The sequence below is a fragment of the Charadrius vociferus genome, unplaced genomic scaffold (assembly GCF_000708025.1).
Source record: "Charadrius vociferus isolate BGI_N301 unplaced genomic scaffold, ASM70802v2 scaffold13, whole genome shotgun sequence".
NCBI classification, from domain to species: Eukaryota; Metazoa; Chordata; class Aves; order Charadriiformes; family Charadriidae; genus Charadrius; species Charadrius vociferus.
This window is the reverse complement of record NW_009647763.1, coordinates 77,602-86,082: the sequence shown is the minus strand read 5'-3', so window position 1 is coordinate 86,082 and position 8,481 is coordinate 77,602.

Genomic DNA, 8,481 nt, shown 5'->3' with positions numbered 1-8,481 from the left:
TCTTTCCTCAACAACCACCCTCTTTATCTTGAAATTACAGTTTCCGAAGGGGCATTGCTCTCGCTCTGTGTAATTTAAAATGACCGCTCCATGCTATTTTTAGGGTGGTGCTTTCTTTCTACTGTAAAATGTTTGCATTGTGATTATTTAGACTAGTTTCCTCCACCACCCCTAATTCTGAGGAAACTGTAGGGAAGTTATGAAGAACTGCTGGTAGAATTAATAGTCCAAGAGACCTAAATTTGCTCTTCCACAGATAGAGGCAGATCAGGCAATATCTTCTGCAGTAGGACCTCAGCTCTGTCCTGCTAGGACTGAAAAGAAGAAACTCATTCTCAGTGTGCACAGAAACCGCCAGCGAAGGTGCTGGTAGTCATGTTATTGCTGGGGTTTTGATCCAACTCATTCACATCGTGCTGCTCATCAAAAAGGCATCGGGCAGCACCAGCTTGTGAGCTACGGCACTAACTTGATCCAGGACTGAACCAACAGCCCAGCTGACAGAAAGTCCTGCAGTTTATGGCTGGCTCGGAGGTATCTGGGGAGGTGCAACGAAAATGTTGCTGCCTGAAGAAGCAGGTGTATGTGCACACTCTCTCTCACACACACAAACACACACACACACTTGTCCTGCACTAGGATCTTTGTAGTGTCCCTTCTGACAATGAACGTCTTTTAACCTCTGAAGTGGTAACACATCTTCTGCTTGGTACAGCGGTTAGCTGCTAAGGTGTGTATATAAACACGTGTACTCTTCTTTAAATCTCATTATCTAGCAATTCTCCACTGTAGCCTGGACCTCATTTCATGCTGATTTTGCGCCTATTAGGGGTCAGAGAGAGCAACTGAGCATGTAAATAAACTCCCCAATTTTTTTCACCCCACTGAGGAGCTCCCTGAGAGCAGAAGCCTGCCATATGAAAGCGCTTTTCTTGTAAGCCAGCTGGAAAGCAGTAAATATCCTAGTTCTCTCCCTATAAACCCATCATATTTTTTTTACCGTTCTCTCCCTGTACTTCTCCAGTCACATTTGGGGTGATAGTGGTTTGATCTGCAGATGGTACATTTGGGCAGAGCTTCATTGGTTCACACCTATTACCAGTTTGACCCTGTTCCTTGGGGTATGTCAGAACAGATTCTGCCAGGACAAAAATAGACCACAGTCTGTTTTTATACACTTGCAGTAACTTGCGTCTGCGATCACTTGTGAAGCTGAGTAGACTTACAAAGCCAGGTTCACCAAAGGCTTTAGACAGACAAGGCAATACTTTAGGGCTCTTTAGACAGTGACTTTTCATGTTGCAATTTCCCAAGCCCCTGCTTAGCCACCACACAAACCTGCCATCCTTTCTGCATTTAACATCAAAATGTTCCAGGTCTCTCAAACTTTTCACCTGTGTGTGTTGAGAGATATTAGTTGTTTAGCTTAAATTAGTAAGGTTTAATTAGAATAAATTATTTAGGGTTATAACAAGGTGCAATTTATGCTGTTTGCCTAGCTTTACTTAGCATGAGTATGTAGATTTCCTGAAGCCTTTAGGCTGCAATAGAGTTAATTTTCTTAGTAGTTTTCCTAGTACCTGGTACAGTGTTGCGTTTATTCTTTTAATGTAAGAAAAATGTTGATAACACACATGTTTTGGTAGGGTTTTCCCTAAATCTGGGACTTTTCAGTTCCCCATGTTCTGCCAGTGAGCGCAGGTGCATGAGAAGCATAAACCAGAAGATAAGGAGGCTGCAACCCTCAGCAGAGACTGCAAATCAAGATCAAGGCAGTCAATGGCTGCCTGCCTGGACACAGAGAAAGAACCCAGTAACGTGTTAGAAGACCCCAGACCAAAAATCATCATTGGACTAAAAGACACGTGAAGAGCACGTGAGGGGTGGGTGTGTAGATCACAAGGGTGTAATTGCACAGGGATTTCTTTGATGAGGTCCCTCCCTTTTTGGAGGCACCCAGCCCGGGCTGACCCTGCTGCTGTACCTTTCAATTAAATGACTTATTTTTATAAAATCTGATGTCTGCGAATCTGCCGCAGGAAACCTAGCGTTGAGCGTGGAGAAGGAGGAAGCATGCCTGAGAGTAAGTGTGTGTGTGAGGAGTCAAAAGGGCACCTGTTGGCCCACTGGTGTTGCCCGCTGCGGAGGGGCCCCGGTCCAAGCAATGAAAGACTCAGGTGGTGTGTGTGCGACTCCCTGAATGGCGTGTGAATGCTCAGGCAGCGGCTTCTCCTTTAACTTGTGTCTAGAAGCATCACTACTTCTGCCCCGGGCCGACCTCAGTAGCAGCTGGGTGGGAGGGGGCATGAAAGTCCCCAATAAAGCTTTATTTTTCATACATTCCCTAAAGGTAAATTGTGACAAAGCGGGAGAGCTGGGTACATAAAACTCTTGTTTTCTTGCTTTCAAGACAGCCTGTACAATTTATCTAATGGAACATAAAAGCAGTTTTTAATAGAAGTGCCTGCAGTCGTTGGAGTAGGAGCCCAGACTGGTTCTTCCCTGGAGCTGAGTGGTCACATTCACTTTCTCTGGCCTATTTACCCATGGCCAGCACCAAGGATTTTGCTTTGCATCTAAAAATCTGGAGTTACTATGCCTAGATTGCATAGGGCTGTGGGTTTTCACGTGGCTTCTTGAATGCTTTTGAAAGGTTAAAGCTGAGGGGAGAAAATGGTGTCATTATGGAGGGAAAGGAAGATCACACTTTTCCTATCACTCTGTATCTGATTGCCTGCTCTCTCCTTCCTCTGCCCTGCCCAGACTATGAATAGGGAGTTCGGAGGTGTTTCCTGCAGGCTGGCCCCAGTATCATTGCTGGAAAGTCTCAGTTACAAGTGAAGAACACGGGCTGGATCAGAAGTGATGAGTTACTGGTGACTGATCTCAGCTGATGGGGGGGAAAAAATGACTCCTCAGTGAACTGGGCTGGTTCCCAAAAAAAGAATCCATCACTTTGGAAAAGAGATTAATAGAGTACATCCAGCAGCTCTGCTGGCTGGTGGACAGCAGTTTGCACCGCAGCCTCCGGATGAGGCGTTTCGTTGTGTCATCGTGTGATTATATATATCTTCCGTTGACTAGCACATTTGTTTCCCCAAAGCAGAGTGGGTGTATGATTTGCTATTTTTTATTCTTTATTAAGTTCTAAATATAAACCGGCCCTGAAGGGTGTGTAGAGCTGTAGTGCTGATTGATTTGGATGGGATGGGAGGAGGTTGAGGAACTCCCCCTGCACACTGAGGTCTCCTTTCCTTCTCAGCGTTCACAGACTTCTGAGCCAAGCAACGAATTTTCCTTTCTGCCTGGTTGCTATTTATTTGAGGAACAGTTTGCCTTAGTCTGCAGAATTGCGACCATTTGATAGCTCTTCTCTCAAGCACCACACAGAATTCTACCAATAAAATAATTTGCAGTGTGGGGTGTGTGTGTATGCATTCATGATTTTTGCTAGAGCAAGCATATATTCTGATAGTTATAAGCCTCTTTGGCAGTCCGTAGCAAGAAGGACTAAGTTTAAGGGGTGTTGCAGTAGTGTTGAACTGCAAAGTGAAATATTCTTGAACCAAAGCTGCTGATAGCTATAGAAAACGTATCTGACTGATCATTTATATTAGAAGAGGAATGTTCTCTTAAGTCTTTCCTTTCTTCTCTCAACAAGGTGGGATTTTTTTCAGTCTTGTATGAAGTTATATTTGTCTTGTACTACCTGAAGTTTTAGAAGTACAAAATCAGTGGTTACATGTGTATAAATCTAATGTTTATATAAATTAAAAAGTGAATGGACGAAACAGTTCTGCCACTTCTGCAAAAGCTGATTAATGTTGAAACAAAAAGCACCATCAGGTTCTCATAGTGGGTCCCTTGCAACCGTGTAAAAGTGTGGAATGTGTATGGGACAACATCCCTAGTTTTGAGCAGGAGACACAGGGTTTGTGACGAACGTTTCCCTGAGGCTTTCCTATGTGCCTGTCAAAGAAGGTTTCCCAGCAAGTAGCTCTCTAATGTTCCTCTAGACAAGGAAGAAATGCTGGTTTCCACCTCATAGCCCACAGATCTTTATCACAAGCATCTGTGTCCAGTGCTAAAGACAGTGAAAGACTAAAAATGTTTTTAAAACATTAATAAGAATTTAAAAGAAGTAGTTACCTGAAGCTCACCAACTTCTCAAACCAAATGTTGGTTCTGATATTCAAAACCTTTCTTCTCAGCCTTTTATCATGATGTTTTTCCTGTCTACTTTACCTTTTCCTCTGCAAGTTTGAAATACTCAACAGCAAAAGGAAAAAGGACTGAAAAGCTACCAGGAAAGCTGCTCCTGTGAGAGGCCCTCGTCCCTAAGGTCTAAGCCTCGTTTTAGACCAGATCCAGATGTGATATACTTTGAAACAGCAAATCTTTGGAAATTTGCCTGAAATTGATGTGAACCTGTGCCTGTCAAAATGTTCAGGCAGGTCTAGTGGCAGATTATAATTCTGTTATGTCCCTTTTTTCAGCTTCCCCTGGCTAGGCCGAGACGTAAACTAATGACTTCTAAGTGGAAGGGTATATGATATTCACAGTTTTGTAAGACCGGACTCTAACATTATGAATTGGACCATAGATTATCAGGCTTTGCAAAACACAGTTTGGCTACAGTAGGGCAAGCTCAGTTACTGTGCATGAAGAAGCACAGCAGTATGAAAGAAATATGGGGGGAAAAGCAATAAATGTTTTATCAGCTGAAAACAGGAAAATCTAGGTAATATGATTGATTTTATTAGAAACTGTTTTTGACAAGTCCAAAAATAGGTAGCAGAGCCAAAAGAATTTTCCACCCATGTGTTCCCATTTTGGAGCTAGCTTAGTTAAGCAGAGTTAAAGTGGCTTTTCGTATCCACTGTGAGGTAGCATTTATGAATGCTGTTCAGTATTTTTACTTACTCATTTTCTTTTATTAGCAAATGGCCATTCTTTTACATGAAAACTTTCAGAATAAATACAGATTCCTTTAGGAATAAGCCATGGAAAGTACCTACCATTTTTTTTCATCTATACTCTTGGAGACTTAGTGTGTGCCTCCTGCTATCGGAGAGAGATGTATTTGAATTGAATTTCGGGAGTCTTCTCTGTGCTTTACTTTTGAAATAGAGTATCAGAGCCTGCTGAATCCTAAGACACCCTTGGGACCTCACTGTTTCTGTTGATGTCTTCTGTAGCAGCCTGTATTCAGATTCCATATAAATCCCGTACGCCTTTGTGGCAGGTGATAGCAAGACACTGGGTAGAAATGATCCTAGAGTGACGTCAAGGAAAGACATCTGACATTTTTCTACCAGGCATGGTCACTGAAAGGGCAGAGGGGATAGCTGGAAGCTGCAAAAGCCCAACCACGCTTCAGCTGAGTCATGGGGACATGGTTGGGGAACTGAGTTTTCCTCCTAAAATTCCCAAAAGGTAGTTCAGGACCAGCCTTGAGAGCATCTCATAAAAGTAAGCAATTTAGGAGGTCTGAGGTTTTTCAGCACAGAAAATAGTTTCAGAAAATTGTGCAAACTTGCCTGTGACCTTCAGGCCACACAGTAACTTCTCCCTTCCTATTCTGTTTTCATTGATATTTTTTAATTATTCTTTCCCATATATCTAGTTTTTCTATCTGGTTTTTCTTCTGTTTAGTTGGGGATATTTCCCTGCTTTCAGTGGACAAGTTGATACTATATTTGCTCTTTGCTCTATAAGGTTCTGACAGAAATCGAATGTATATTGTGCACACGCAATAATACTCTAAACTTATGATCATGGTTTGGATATCCCTTGTACCTCCTTTGATCATGATCAGCATTTGCATAAGAGTCTATTAGGTGTTAATTTTTGAGGAGGTGAATGAAAAGTTTTCCTTACCAACGCAAAGGTAGTTTCCTTGTAGGTTAAACATCTGTTCGATACTGTCATCTTTGGGCTATCATACAGGGAGTCAATGCTTTGTTTATTCTGCAATACTAAGTGCTCTTTTAGAGCATGCTGTACCATCGTTGTCTTGGTGCTGCTTATCAGGGCTAATAAAGACTCATTGCGGTCAGTTGGGCCAACAGGAGGGACATTAGCTGCTAGTAAAAAAAAATGAATTCTGAAGGTTTGAATCTTTATTTAATAATCAAAACACACTGTCTTTCACCACAAGTGCTATGCTACTGATCGTTGCCATGGTAGCTATATTTTATTGGGGAAAAAAAAAGTCTGTATGCTGAGTTAACCACAGATTTATTTTTAAACAAAATCCTGACTGACCTCAGAGGACAATTTGCATGCTTAAAGGATATGTTTAAATACCTTACTGGAGATGAGCAACTCTTGGAGATATTATGCCTGAAGGCAAAATTTTAAATTTAACTGAGCGGAGGTGCCTCTTTAGTAGTCTGTTGTGGCAATAAACAATGGAAACCGTAATCTGGCATTCAAAGCTAACCTGAAGTTCCTGCTTGCTTATTTCAGAATTATATTATATTTAGAAGCAGTAGAAAAGAAGGAGCTTTGCTAGAGTAGAAATATAGGACACAATTGCCAAATAATGTGAGAAATAGTGAAGTCACTACACTTCTCAAGCAAGAGCATTGTTGTAGTATTCAGTGGAAGTTGTCCTTGCTTGGTACTTATCAGCTATGGACATATGAATAACTTCACCCACGATAAGTCAAGCTGTCCTGAGTCAAAGGCGTTGACAGTGGAAAGTGATTAAACCATCCCAGATACCCTTGGTGAATTAGTGGCCACTGCCTCACACTTCCAAATACCCGTTTCCTAGTATACAGGCTAGCCATGTGTAGTCAAACATTTTAAGGTGATTCGTTCATGCCTTAAGCCTGGGCTTTTGATATCCATAGCTTCAGGTGTGTCTCACTGCGTCTTCAGCTTGTCTTCATGTTGAGCGTGGTAAACTTTCCTTTTTTATCTCCTGGCATATGAGTCTCTTCTTCCTGCTTAGTTTACTTACATTCAACATTCATCTTGAGGAGTGGGTTAAACAGGAAAATGCCCTTGTTACTTCTAGGATAAGAGAGTCCACACATGGAGAGTTAAATATAATCCCTACTAAATGTGATGCTCTGTGGCATTTGTGCAACTAGAGAGACTGCATCCCCTTTACCTCTGCAGAGAGTTGATTTCTACCCAGCAAGGGTAGGCTGGTCCTTGCCGATAAGTAAATTGCCTTGAAACTACTGTTGTACCAATTACCTTGCCCTTCACACTAAATCAAAGGGACATTTAAATGCTCCTGTATGCAATGAAAGTTGCCTAAAGATGTACAAAGGGGCAGCCCTACTTTTTGGGATGTTATGGGTAAGGGATTTCCCGCAGGACAGGATGCAAGTGCAAAAGTGAAGCTATCTGTTGGAGGGCACTGGTTGTGTCGGTAGGAGTCGGGCATCCTGGAGGCAAAGGGAGAAAGTGTGGTCTGACCCCGTTCCCACTGAGGCTGCTGGGAGACTTGTTAACAAGGGCAGTCTTGCTGGGTGACGGTGTGTATCTAGGGAGAAAAACCATATCTGCCAGCCATTTCCTGAATTCTATCAGAAGTCCAACAAATGGGAATTAATTTCTAAAATGGTGATTGGAATATCTGCTATGATCTAATTTAATAATATGGGGATATACAAAGTGCCCTACAAATCTGAATGAACTAATCATCCAGCAGACATCTGGGGTGAGAAAAATATGATCTCTGTATTACAGACGGGGGAAACCAGGCCACAGAGAAGATCAAAGATTTAGCTAGGCCCTTTGGTTCCATTTTTAATTAGTACACTTACCATGTACAAAATTAGCCAGTTAAAAAAAGAAAGTTGTGTGGAACTGTTAGCTACAGAAGTCAGAGAAATTGGTTTATTAAGTGGAGTTATATAAAGAATGTACTGATCTCCAAACTGTTCTCCATCGGTGGGTTTCAAACATGGTGCAGGGGCATCAAATCAGCTTATTTTTCTCCTGGCTAATATTTTTTTCCACCCTGCTACACTACCCAGGTGCCAGGGTAATAAGGTGACAATACTGTTATTGCTACAAAACCCAGAATAGAACAGAACAAAGAAACTAGTGTGGGTACAAAAGGTATCTTGAAATTGCCACGTGTTACATTAAAATCCATTAGTTTAATGACCTTGAATACCATCTTTTGGGGCCTTATTCCACTGCCTTTAGCTTCATACCTCCTGATTTACACTACTGTGTGTGAAATCAGGCTGTACTTTTAATTTGAGTCTGTGTTTGCAGTTGGAAGGAAGCTCATTTTTTCTAGGCTAGAATTTTAATATCACAGGCTCACAGAGCAATAGGGCTTGAAGAACCTCATGAACTTGTCTAGGCTTTGCTTCTACTTCAGGCCAGAGTAATTATACCTTATGTTTATTAAATTTGTCCTTAAAAACCTCTGATGGTGGAGAGTCCACAACCTCTCAGGCACCCTATTCCAGTACTGCTACCTATACTGCTAAAATGCTTTTTGCT